General features: G+C 35.6%; 1 protein-coding gene across 4 annotated transcripts in view; it reads right to left on the bottom strand.

Annotated features, from left to right (window-relative positions):
* VRK1 (VRK serine/threonine kinase 1) overlaps positions 1 to 12496 on the bottom strand; it is an 84426-nt gene that overhangs the window by 51019 nt on the left and 20911 nt on the right. The window contains exon 1 of one of the 4 annotated variants that reach the window (XM_037984474.2): positions 2777 to 2796. The exons of the other annotated variants lie outside the window; for them this stretch is intronic. The gene's annotated coding sequence lies outside the window, so the exon portion shown is untranslated. Of the gene's footprint in view, positions 1 to 2776; positions 2797 to 12496 lie in introns of those variants that run through there. 4 annotated transcript variants of the gene reach the window in all.

Here is a 12496-nt window from a genome sequence, read left to right as displayed (position 1 = left end):
GTATTTCAAAACAAGCTAAAAAACACTTTATATACAGACTAACATCAATCAGAATTAGAAAAATTCAGAAATCAGATGACAGAATAATTGAAAATGAAAGACAAAAATCAGTTCAGAAATAAAAACTAAATTAGAAGGAACATAAGAGTAAATAAAACTTTTCAACGACAAGAGAAATAGTGAAAAGGAAAGAAACAAAAAAATCAAAAAGGACAAAAAAAAATTTAAGAAAACATACACAAAAAAACCAACATACATACAACAAAGAAAATCAAAGCAAGGGAACAGAATATTAAAGATCCTTTAATTCAAGAAAACTTTCCTGAACTTAATTTAAAAAAACGTAAAACTACACTTTGAAAGGTCATATCACATACATTTGAAAAATCAACCCAGAATGACCATCACCAAGATACAATTTAGTTAATAGTAAATGAAAATATTTTTTGAGCATCTGCAGTTATTTTATAAGGAAAATAAAATCAAATTGTCATCACTTTAACAGCAACATTTTACGCCAGGGGGGAACAAAATAACATATTTAAGACTCAAGGAAAGAAAACATGAACCAAAGATTTTATACCCAGCTAAATTTCGAGTATAAAGACTGCTAAGTGTTATCAATATAGAAAACAGCAATAAGAATCTACTAGAGAAGAAGTCCAGTAGAAGAGGTCAGCCACTCCCACAGCAATATCCAAAATGACTAAAGAAATGTCAGTAACAGTGAGCAGAAAATATATACTTGTAGAACTGAAACTCAACGAGGGTTATAAAAGAGAGAAAAGAGTATATAATGGGCAAATGTACTGACACTGTAGATATAGTACAACTATCAAAAAATGGGATAACATATGCACAAAAGGCAACTTTCCAGAACTGATATTGTGATACTTGGTTTTGTTAACTAAGACTGTTGTGTGCATACATGTGGAATGATGCAAATGACTAAGTATGTGATATTATTATTCTACCATTCCCTTGTGTCCCTAAAAATCAGGATTCAGATATGGAAGAAAAAGACGGAGACAAAAGACAGAAGAGGTAAAGTTCAAAATGCTGTACTCAGAAATATTTTTAGTTCAGAAAGTATCTCTAAAATAATCACATACACAGAAACACATCTTTGTATTTCCTAGCCCCATTCGCTAAAAAGCTTAGAAACAATAATCAACCCAGCAGCAAAGAGCATCCCTAGCACACAAATTGTATTCTTGAAATACCACTTCCCATGAAAAGAAACCAGGTTCCTTAACAAAATGATTATTGCTCCTATAATTAATAATCACCAAGGGATCAAAACTGGAAATTTTCTCATACTCAACGAGCCTGCCCAGGGCATTCTCACCTCCCTCTCAAAAAAAAAGTAAAAGAAAACACTCCTAAGCAAAATCTGTATTTCATTTCCTGTAAACTACTAGTAACCTCTGCCCATTTTTCTTTCGAATTATTAGTCTTGCTTTTTATTTCCAGGCACATCTTATATGTTGCATATTAAACAGAGTACCTCTGTGTCTTGCAAAGAGTCTTCCCAATATATATATTAGTAACTATTTATTTTGGGGCACTGTTTATTTTTTGCTTTGGATTTCATGTTACCCTTAGAAAGACCTCCTCCAGTCAAATTATATTTTTTTAATATCCCATGTTTTCTTTGGGTTATTTTACGGTTCATATTTTGCTGGTTAACATTTTGATCTGTTTACACCTATTTTGGTATAAGATATGAAGGAGAAGTCCAGCTTTTTCCAAATGGATATCCAGCTTTGTTTTCTTTCTTTTCCTCAGTCAATATACATTAAAGAAATCCAGTGTTTAAAGAACTTAAATATAACACATCATACCAACTCAACTAACCAAGTACAAAAAATATTCATATAAAGTTGTTCACATGTACATTCTAGATTACCAGTTTCTTTGCAAAAAAGAAAAATAGAAAAAAAATCAGATTTATGAACTAGCATTTGAAACTAACCTTGTGCTTAGGTTAAAACTTCCCTCACATCTAAATCTCCGCATAAACGTTAAGAAGTCACTAAAATATATTCAGTTGCTCTGCACGAGGCCACTATGACAGAAATACTTCTTCAAAATGTATCTAAATGAAACTCCCTCCTGTGGCTTCTAATGGAAAAAGATGTGAAGGATTCCCTCTTGCTCTTGCTGGCCCCTATAATCTCAGGTGGCCTCAGGCAACCAATGGCCCTGTCAGTCCTCGGGGGCTGCTTCAGTCAGGTATAAGCAGGGCCAATGGTAGTGTATTAATAAATATTTGTTCAATACTTATCTTTTAACATCTTGAGAAACACAAAAGACTTAAATACAGCTGGTATACCACACACTCTCTATTTAACACAACCTTCCTAGAAAAAAAAAATTATACTTGGTGGCAGTTACAATTTTTTTAGTGTGCTGCTGAATTCTATTTGATATTTTATTTAGGAACAAGACTCATATTCAGATGAGATTGGGCACATTCAGGGTGGTATAGCTGTAGACAAGACTGATATTCATAAGACTGGTCTGTAGTTTACTTTTTCTGCTACATTTATCTGTTTTAGTATCAATATTATGCTCACTTCATAACAAGATTTTGGAAGCTTTTCTTCCTTTACCACAATCTAAGGAGTTTAACCAGCATTTGATCTATTCCTTAAGGTTTTGAAGACTTCAATTGTGAAAGTCTGACACTACAAAGTGTTGGTAAGGAGGTGGAATAAGCAGAATTCTACACTGTATACTGTTTCAATCATTTTGAAAATTCATTTGGCAGTACCTGCTAACTGATGCAGCAATTCAACTTCTATGCATGTACATGTCCACCCAAAGACAGGTACAAGAATGACAGTAACAGCTTTATTCAAAACAGCCACAAACTGGAAACCTGTATGTCCATCAACAGGAAAATGAATATAGTAAGACGGATGAACATACCAAACACTGTGTTAAGAAAAAGCAGCACCAGACAGAAGAGTACATACTATATTCCATTTATATGAATTTCAATAATAAAACAAATCAATAGTGATACAAGTCAAACAGCAGATATCACTTTGGGGACTAAGAGTCAGAAGAAATGGCTGGAGGTGGAAGGTTCCTAGGGATCTGGTAGCATTCTATATCCCAATCTTGGTGTTTTAAACAATTGGTTCATGTTATAGAAAGTAATCAAGAAGTATACTTAATATTTCATCCTGTTTATTTATGTAAAATTAAAACAGTAAGTAAGGTACACAAATCACAAGTGTGTTATAACAGTGTTCATTCAGGAGCTAGAAAACACACAATTAAACAAGAAAATGTAAGATAAAAAATTATTAATCTGTAAAAAGTTGTCAAGTGCTAACAGACGTAAAAGAAAACTTGAAGGAATATGGAACTAGCAAATGTAGGGAGCAGTTACTGTCTCCAAGGTTAAGGGAAAGTGCCCAAGAAAGGAAAACTTCACTGGACAGACAGTGGCAGTGACCCATTGCGTGGTAGGGTAGTTCTCTGCAGGGCCAGTGGGCTAGAGCTGATCCACAGGAATCTGCTGCCCACGAGACACTGTTAGGAGCGACAAGCTGCCTACCAGGGTGCTAATGAAGCTTACAGGAGAGTAAGCAGAGCTGACAGCCACACCTTAAGAGAGTAAGAAAAACAAACAAATGAACAAAAAAACAAGCACACTGCAACAAGAGAAGCCCTTCCTCTGCTAAGTGTTGCAGTATCCCTTCCTCACCTTCTACTGACAAAACCTAACACTGTTCAGGAAAAGAAAAAATATTTAAAAGATCTAGCTCAAGTATATAAACAGAGAAAAAAAGGGGTGAATTTGGAGGTGAGAGGCGATAAATTACTAACTTGCACAAGTGTAAAATGATAAAATTTTACAAATGTACGTACACTTGTGCGACCACCAGACAGAGAACATTTTCATCATACCATAAAGTTCCCTAGTGCCCCTGCCTGCCAACACCTATTCCTGTTCTCCCAGACAAAGGCTTATTAACGTGCCTCTCAGGGTGTGCCACTTTCTTTCGAGAACACAATTCTGCCAGCTTTTCTGACATCCGTGTCTCAGGTTCCCTTTCAGCATCCTCCCATACCCTATTTGACCTTCACTGCATTTGGCAGCTCCTTATTTTCTGGTTAAGGGCTACAGAAGCTTCTCAGTTTCTGAGAATATGAAACCACTGTGTTTCAATCTCCTTGTTGCTTTCGGGCAATTTCTTAAAAGAAGAGGAATTATTTAAAACCAGAAGTCCCTGCTCAAAGAAATAACATAATCACAAGTATTTGCTTCAGTAAGTTAGTGAGTTTTCTGAAGAACTTAAAATACTAATTCAAATTAAACAATTGCTTTAGTACATTATAGGTTTCTTCTAATAATGAAACCAATGCTTGCATTAAGGTTTCTATTAATGAATACATTGAAAGGCACAAACTTTAACAAAATTAAATCTTCCCACATAATTTCAGCCCCTCTGACTCTATGCAAATCTACTTTTATAGTAGCCAATGCAACAGAGAGGTTTCAAAGAAAAAAAAAGTTTAGCATTACATAATCTGACCACTTCTTTTCCTTTGATATTAAATGAAATGCAGATGCAACTGAAAAGCACATCAAGATGCAAATCAATACTGCCCTTTGCTGAAATCACTCATTGGTATATTCCATATTAGCATATTCACCAAAATTTAATTGTAAACAGAGTAATTATGGTACTAAAGTTATTAAATACACAAAGCAAGCTTGGAACTATACATATTCAAATAGAATTTCAGTGGCAGATCAACTTTTATATCTGCAACAATACCCTAATTAATAGTCAGCTCTGATGATAAAATGGTCCTCTGTTTTTCAGATAACATTCCAAAAAAAGTTCTGCTATGAATATTAAAACAAAGTTTTGTGAATAGATTTTTTAAAATTTCAATAGCTATATTTATCACAATATGGTACTGTATTTAGACAACTGGCATTTTTCAAGTCCTGGATTCAAATTTGGAATTTTTTTTTTAACCTTCTGCTGAAGAGAGGAAAAAGGCTTGAATGAATCACAACAATGACACTTACACTTAATGAGCTCTATGAATTTATCATACCCAAACTGGAAAATTACAATGCTGAATAAAGCTCGTTATACACTGAATGACTACTCATAAATTTTCCCTAAAATAGTTATGCATGTAAACTCCTTTAGGGGGTCATATATTTTTATGAAATTTTCTTTAAAGTCATAAACTTCTTTGATATGTTTTATATTGTATAGAGACATTCTGATTCAAGGATAATTCTGGACAAACTGGACCCCACCATTCCATTAATATAGAACCAACATATTTTTATCTCTATTCTTCCCAGCACAAAGCCTTTTCTCTCATATAACCTCTCCTTATACACTGATTGACAGTTCCCCATACCTAAAGACCTATCTCTTCTGAAGTCAAATATGACCTCTGAAGTTCAGTACTGTTTGTACCTCTTATTGAATGTGATAAATAACTGTTCCCTATAAGCTTATCAGCTCCTGGTATATGAGAAATGTCTTAGTCACAATACACTGTAGTTAGGAATTCACTAAATTCAAAATATTAAACAGCAAAAAAGTTAAGTTAGTATTTTTTCCCCTACTACCGGATGTCTAACTTTATGCTTAATATACATCACCCAACTGCAAAGGACAATGTCATTCCTCAAAAGTCCAGCAACCACCCTCTACAATGACTATGTCGAACTCTCTTCTTCCCCAAACTCTAATTCCCCATCCTCAGCCATAATTATCAACAGATGACCTACTCCAGTTTAGACAGAAAACAGAAACTTCAGATGGGAATTCCCTATCTTTCTAAGAGTCACTCCTACAAACCACCTGCACCCACTTCAAGCCAATCCCAGCTTCCTTATCTCCTATCACATTGAAAGAAATTATCCTTCTCCCATCAAACATCAAGTCCTTCACCTTTGCTTTGGATCCCATCCCCTAAAACCTTGTCAAGACTTACGCTATTCATTAATCCTTCTCTCATATATTCAATGTCTCCGTCAACTAGATCTTTCCCATCAGCTTTTAAAAATGCTTATGGCTCTGTCATTTTAAAAAATTAATGTTTTTAATCCCCCTCTGCTATCATCCTTTCTTTTCCCTTTCAGTGCTAAATGTTTCAATAATCGTCTGTACGTGTCAATACCTCCCTTCTCCTACTCATCCAACTCACTCCATCCGAGATCCGCCTTCATGATTCCTCTCTAACCCTTGCTAAGGTCACCAGTGACCTCCATGTTATGAAATCTAGCTGACACTGAATCATCTCATTTGCCTGCCCAGAAGTACTCAACACTGTTCATTCTTTCTTTCTTGAAACATTCTCTTCCCTTTGCTTTCAAAATACAGTAGTATCCTGGATTCCAGCCTACCATTTAGGTTACTCACAGTCCTAGGCAATTTGAGGAATACAGTACATTCTTCTTTCAAGATGAAATGAGCTTTTTCGTTCAGGCAGCTTGTTCCACTTTATCATATACAGTTTTCCAGGGTTTTATCATGTTACAAAAGCAGACCACCTACATTTCCACAGCTTACACCAAAATACAAATTTTATTACGTGAAAATAAATTATATATTTTAAAATGTGCTACTAAATAAAATTAAGATCTTTGGAAATTCAGGACATTTATTTGAAAAAATAATTGATGTTTATTCCTTTAAGTTAACAGATCTCTAGGAAAAAGTCTGTAGTCTCAAAGAGGTATCTGTACACCCATGTGCACAGCAGCACTATTCACAATAATAGCAAGAGGTGGAAGCAACCTGAGTGTCCATTGACAGATGAATGAATAAATGTGGCATGTATATACAATGGAACATTATTCAGCCTTGAAAAACAGAAGTAAATTCTGACACACACTGCACCACAGATGAATCTTGAGGACAGTTATGCTAAGTGAAATAAGCCAGGCACAAAAAGAGAAATACTGTATGATTCCATTTATACAAAGTACCTAAAGTAGTGCAATTCACAGAAACAGAAGGCAGAATGGGTGCCAGAGGCTGGAGGGAGGGAGAAATGAGAGTTGTTGTTTAGTGGTATATAGAGTTTCGAATTTGCAAAATTAAGTTCTGGATATCTGCTTCACAACAATATGAATACACTTAACGCTACTGAACTGTATACACTTCAAAATGGTTAAGATGGGAAATCTTCTGTTCCTTATCACAATTTTTTAAAAAACAGTTTCTAGATGCAGCAGATTAAAAAGGCAGAAATTAAGTTGAATCAAGATAATACCAACATGTTCCTGGTGACTACAGAGTCATTCCTCCTCCCATACACACACAATTGGAAAAGCATTACAATTGGTATTTTTTTCAGAGGTTATTCTTATAGATGCTAATTACATAAATCTACTAGTTATCATAGCAATAATGTTAACTGTGGATCATGTAAATTCATGAAGAAGGGGTAATGACATAATCTGTTCATTCATTCACTCTACAAATAGTCACTGATAATCTACAATGTGCCAAGCACTGTTCTAGGCACTTGCTATACCTCAAGGAACAAAACAAAATTCCTGCTCTTTTGACACATTATTTCAGGAAGAGACAGATAAAAAGAACAAATAATGCATGTTACCTAGTATTTCAGAAAATGCAGTCATGTTTTAAAAACATAAAGCAGGTAAAGGGAGATAGAGGATAGCGAGTAGAAGGTGGAAGGGGAAAGCTTGCAGTGTTAAACAGAGTGGTCATGTTCAGCCTCCTCTGAAAGGACTTTGCTCATCGGAACAAGGACTTGAAGGAGTTGAGGGAGAGGACCATGTGAGTATCTGGGCAGAGAGTATAAGCGGAGGGATGAGTTGTGCAAAGACCCTAAGGTAAGAGCATACCTGGCAACCAAAGAGTAAGAATGCCAGTGTGGCTGGTGTGGCGTGAGTAAGGGGGAAGCAGGAGATCAAGTCCCAAAAGTTAGCACAGGAGCAAGAGATCAAGTAGGGTCCTGAAGGCCACTGTCAGGACTCTGAATTTCACCACAGGGTAAACGTATTTCTACAACGTTTGGAACTTGCTGTATATTTGCATTGTAATTCACAACACTTCAACCAAATTAAAAATCATATGCTGAACACCTGAGTCAAGAAAAATTCTCCTGCTGACTTAATTCTCACCAAAGTTTTTACATTTGTTATATTTTTTGCTAATATACTTTTGCTAAGTCCATTCTTAAAATACATTCCATCTATAAACTATATAAGCTTGATACAAATCCAAAATGTTAAGTGCCTCTGTCACAAGTCACCTCAAGATAGGAACGGTTTTGCAATGAATCAAATTCTGTTTCTAAAAAGTAGAGAATAGGACTAGACCCTACTCTCCCTTTAATGTAAATATCAGTAATTTAGTAGTGCTATTAGAGTGAATGGTTTGCAAAAAAAAATTTTGACAATATAAAAACTTTTACCATGCTACACCCTTCTTAAAGTTTAAAATAAAAACAATACTGAGTCCCACTGGAATTCTACATTATTACAACATATACTCCCTGCTTAATTTGTTTACTCAACAATAATTATTGACAGCATACTCTGTGCAGGAACTGTTCTACAAGACAAGAATAAAGAGTGAACAAAGCAGACAAAAACCCCTGCCTTCATGGAGCTTATATTTTATTCAGTAGAGAAAAATAATTTTTAAAAAATTAAAACATGTCATATGTCCAATGGTATAAGGGCTAAGGACAAAAAAAAAAAAAGCAGGGACAGGGAGTTGGGGGTGGAAGGGAATGAAATTTAAAAAGATGGTCTGGTAAAGCCTCACAAGAAAGTGACATTTAAGCAAAAACTTGTTAAAGAAAAAAAAAATGTGAGAGAATCTAGCCACACACATGCTCTATAGGAAGAGCATCCCTATAGAGGGAGGAGCGACTACAAAGGTGTTAAGGCAAGAACATGCCCAGCTTGTTCTAGAAACAGCAAGGGGACTGGGGCAGCTAAGGAAGAATTAGCCAGGGGAGAGCAATGGCTGGGGTCAAATGTAAAGCAGCACAGAGGTGAAGAACATGTCCAACACTCAGGCTATTGTAAGGACTTCGACTTCAACTCTGAGTGGGGAAATCTTGGAAGGTCCTGAGCAGAGGAGTGACATGTTCTGACTTGCACTTTGAATGGATCACTCCGGTTGATGCATCAAGAATAGATTGTAAGGTGGCAAGGCAGAAACAGCTACCAGTTACAATTGTACTGCTATTGGAAAAAGCAATAATTGCATTTATCTTTACTGAATAATAAGAATGTCAATGTGTTTTAGAAGACAGCAATGACTTTTTAGCCACTAAACAGAGGGGTACAGAATAACCTAAGGGTTCCGGTACTTTGTTTTGTTTTTTTTTTAACTTTACACAAGCTGCCCTCCCCCTCAAAAAACACGTCTGCAGTGCCAAGTAGAAACAATTGGTATTAGTGACAGATGGTCTAGGAAGCATGCTAATCATCTCTTACTCTAGACTTTCTAAGCTCTCTTTATAGCAATTTAGTTCGCCAGGAAATTAAACACTTGAACTCCATTTTTCCAAAAACATTTGTAAAATACCTCCAAAATATGTGCCAGGAACTGTGCTAGGGGCTGGAAATTCAAACCTTTAGTCTCAAAAAGCTGCATTCACCTATATGCAGAAACAGCGTCACACAGTTATGATATATCAGCTTCAAACAAGGATCAATAAAAAACTTCCCAGAGAAAGAATGTTTCTGAAGCCTTTAATAAAAGTATTTATTAAAGATAGTGAACAGTTGTAGACATCTACAAAATCAAACCCTCTCAGGTTCATGGTAGTGAAAAAAGTCTCTTCCAACGATGCAAGTGTTTAAGATATCAAGAGCTATGAAACTCCCGTTACCTCTTTTGCAATGAATGCCAGGAAGTTCAGAACAAAATTATAAAGCCAAATGCGTAACGCTCCATCATCTAAGGCAGTAACATCTATCTTAACTATACATTAAAATTATTAGGTTAGTGCAAAAATAATTATGGTTTTTGCATTGTTGGAATTTGCTGTTTGATATTGGAATACATTCTTAAACAAACGTAGTTATGTTATACACCCTTTTAATGGGCATTTCTCACTTTATGTTTTTTTGGCTAATGACTTATTGCTTGCTGATTATTTTGTTTATTTTAGACTATGGAAATGATGTTAGACAAAAAGCAAATTTAAGCGATTTTCTTATTCGAGTCCAAAATGGGTTGTAAAGCAGCGGAGACAACTCACAACATCAACAACGCATTTGGCCCAGGAACTGGTAACAAACATACAGTGCAGTGTGGTTCAAGAAGTTTTTCAAAGGAAATGAGAGGCATGAAGATTAGGAGTGTAGTGGCTGGCCATTGGAAGTTGACAATGATCAACTGAGAGCAATCATCGATGCTGATCCTCTTACAACTACATGAGAAGTTGCCGAAGAACTCAACGTTGACCATTCTACAGTCATTCAGTATTTGAAGCAAATTGGAAAGGTGAAAAAGCTCCAAAAGTGCTGAGCAAAAATAAAAAAAAAATCATCATTTTGAAGTGTCATCCTGTCTTATTCTACAAACAATGAACCATTTCTCGATCACAGAGTGATGAAGAGTGAATTTTATACAACAATCAGTGACAACAAGCTTAGTGGTTGGACTGAGAGGACACTCCAAAGCACTTCCCAAAGCCAAACTTGCACCAAAAAGTCATGGTCACTGTTTGATGGTCTGCTGCCAGTCTAATCTGGTACAGCTTTGTGAATGCTGGTGAAACCATTACATCGGAGAAGTATGCTCAGCAAATCAATGAGATGCAACTCATCTCATTGCAATCAAACACTGCAATCAAACACTACAACACCTGCAGCTAGCATTTGTCAACAGAAAAGGCCCAATTCTTCTCCAGGACAAAGCCCGACCGCACGTCACACAACCAACACTCCAAAAGTTGAATGAATTAGGCTACAAAGTTTTGTCTCATTCGCTATATTCACCTGACCTCTCACCAGCCAACTACCACTTCTTCAAGCATATCAACAACTTTTTGCAGGGAAAACACTTGCACAACCAGCAGGATGCAGAAAATGCTTTCCAAGAGTTCATCAAATCCCAAAACATGGATTTTTACACTACAGGAATAAACTAACTTATTTCTCACTGGCAAAATGTGTTGATTGTAATGGTTCCTATTTTTGATAAATAAAGATGTGTTTGAGCCTAGTTATAATGATTTAAAATTCATAGTCCAAAACTGCAATTATTTCTGCACCAACCTAATTATCAGTGGAACTTTGGAACAATAAAGGCCCTACTCCGCAACAGCCCCAGCACCTTTATATTTTCATGCTACACGGGGTACTGTGATGCACAGACTGACCCACTGACCTAGATATTCTGGTACATCTTACTTTCTTCATTAAGTCATTCATTTTCACTTTAATTGCTCTATTACATACAAGTCTATTATATTTGAGAATTTTAATAAAAGACCTTTCCAGGTCATTTTAGAAGCTGGGTAAAAAATAAATTCATGAGTGATTCAGGAGGAGCCAAAAACACTGCTTTTTTCCTATCCCATCATATCCCTAAGACAAAATGACTCATTTATATTTCAAACTTATTTGGAATTAAGAAGTAATTACATATTTGGGTATAACTGGCCTCCTGCCAAACTACAGTAAGTCAGAGTAAAATCAAACGAAAGATAATCGGTCAACAAAGAACTCCATCACCTCCTTTGCTAAATTACATCAGGAACAATTTGAAAGCAATACATCTAAAGACAATCCTCTTATAAATGAGCCAGCTAATCAGAAGTTGATTAATGCATTTGATTAGTGCTAAGAAATCATCTGAAAAATAAAATACAGAATCTTAAGTTTATAAAGCCGCTTCCCAGTGACACGGAGGGTCCTCATACATTTTCTTCATTTTGATCCCACAAATCCTATGATTGAGACAGAACTGTAAGGATATTCATTAGATATTAAAATTCACTTATGACCAAAATCACTAAACATAAAAAACCTACGGAAACTGCCCCGGGTTCCTGTTAGGAACAACCAATCAGTCCCCAGGTTTCACTCAGAGGAGAATTATGCATATCAATAAAAGTATAAAAAAAATTCATGGCTATATGGTGCCTTTATAACATTAAAAAAAAAGTAAGTGTCAAAATATAACACAACAAACCATGAGAATATAGAAGTGAACCTCCAGAGATACTGATCCCATAAATTCATAGATTTATCCCTGAAAAACGTTAAGCTAAACTCAAACTGTGATACAATCTTTAGCAGCAATTGTCACACTAGTTATGTTTTCACACCTAAGCTGGAAAGAACTAGGTGAAGACTCACGTTTCTAACTCTGAAAAAGAAAGTGGCTATCTTCAGAGAAGAAAAAATTTCTTCCCAGTCAGAAATTTTTTTACTTGTATTAGAAAAGCGATTAATGTTAGGTTATAAAATGTTTTGGTATAGTGAGTAAAATGCTTA

This window comes from Chlorocebus sabaeus, chromosome 24 (genome assembly GCF_047675955.1).
Source record: "Chlorocebus sabaeus isolate Y175 chromosome 24, mChlSab1.0.hap1, whole genome shotgun sequence".
NCBI classification, from domain to species: Eukaryota; Metazoa; Chordata; class Mammalia; order Primates; family Cercopithecidae; genus Chlorocebus; species Chlorocebus sabaeus.
This window is presented reverse-complemented; position numbering and strand designations above follow the sequence as displayed.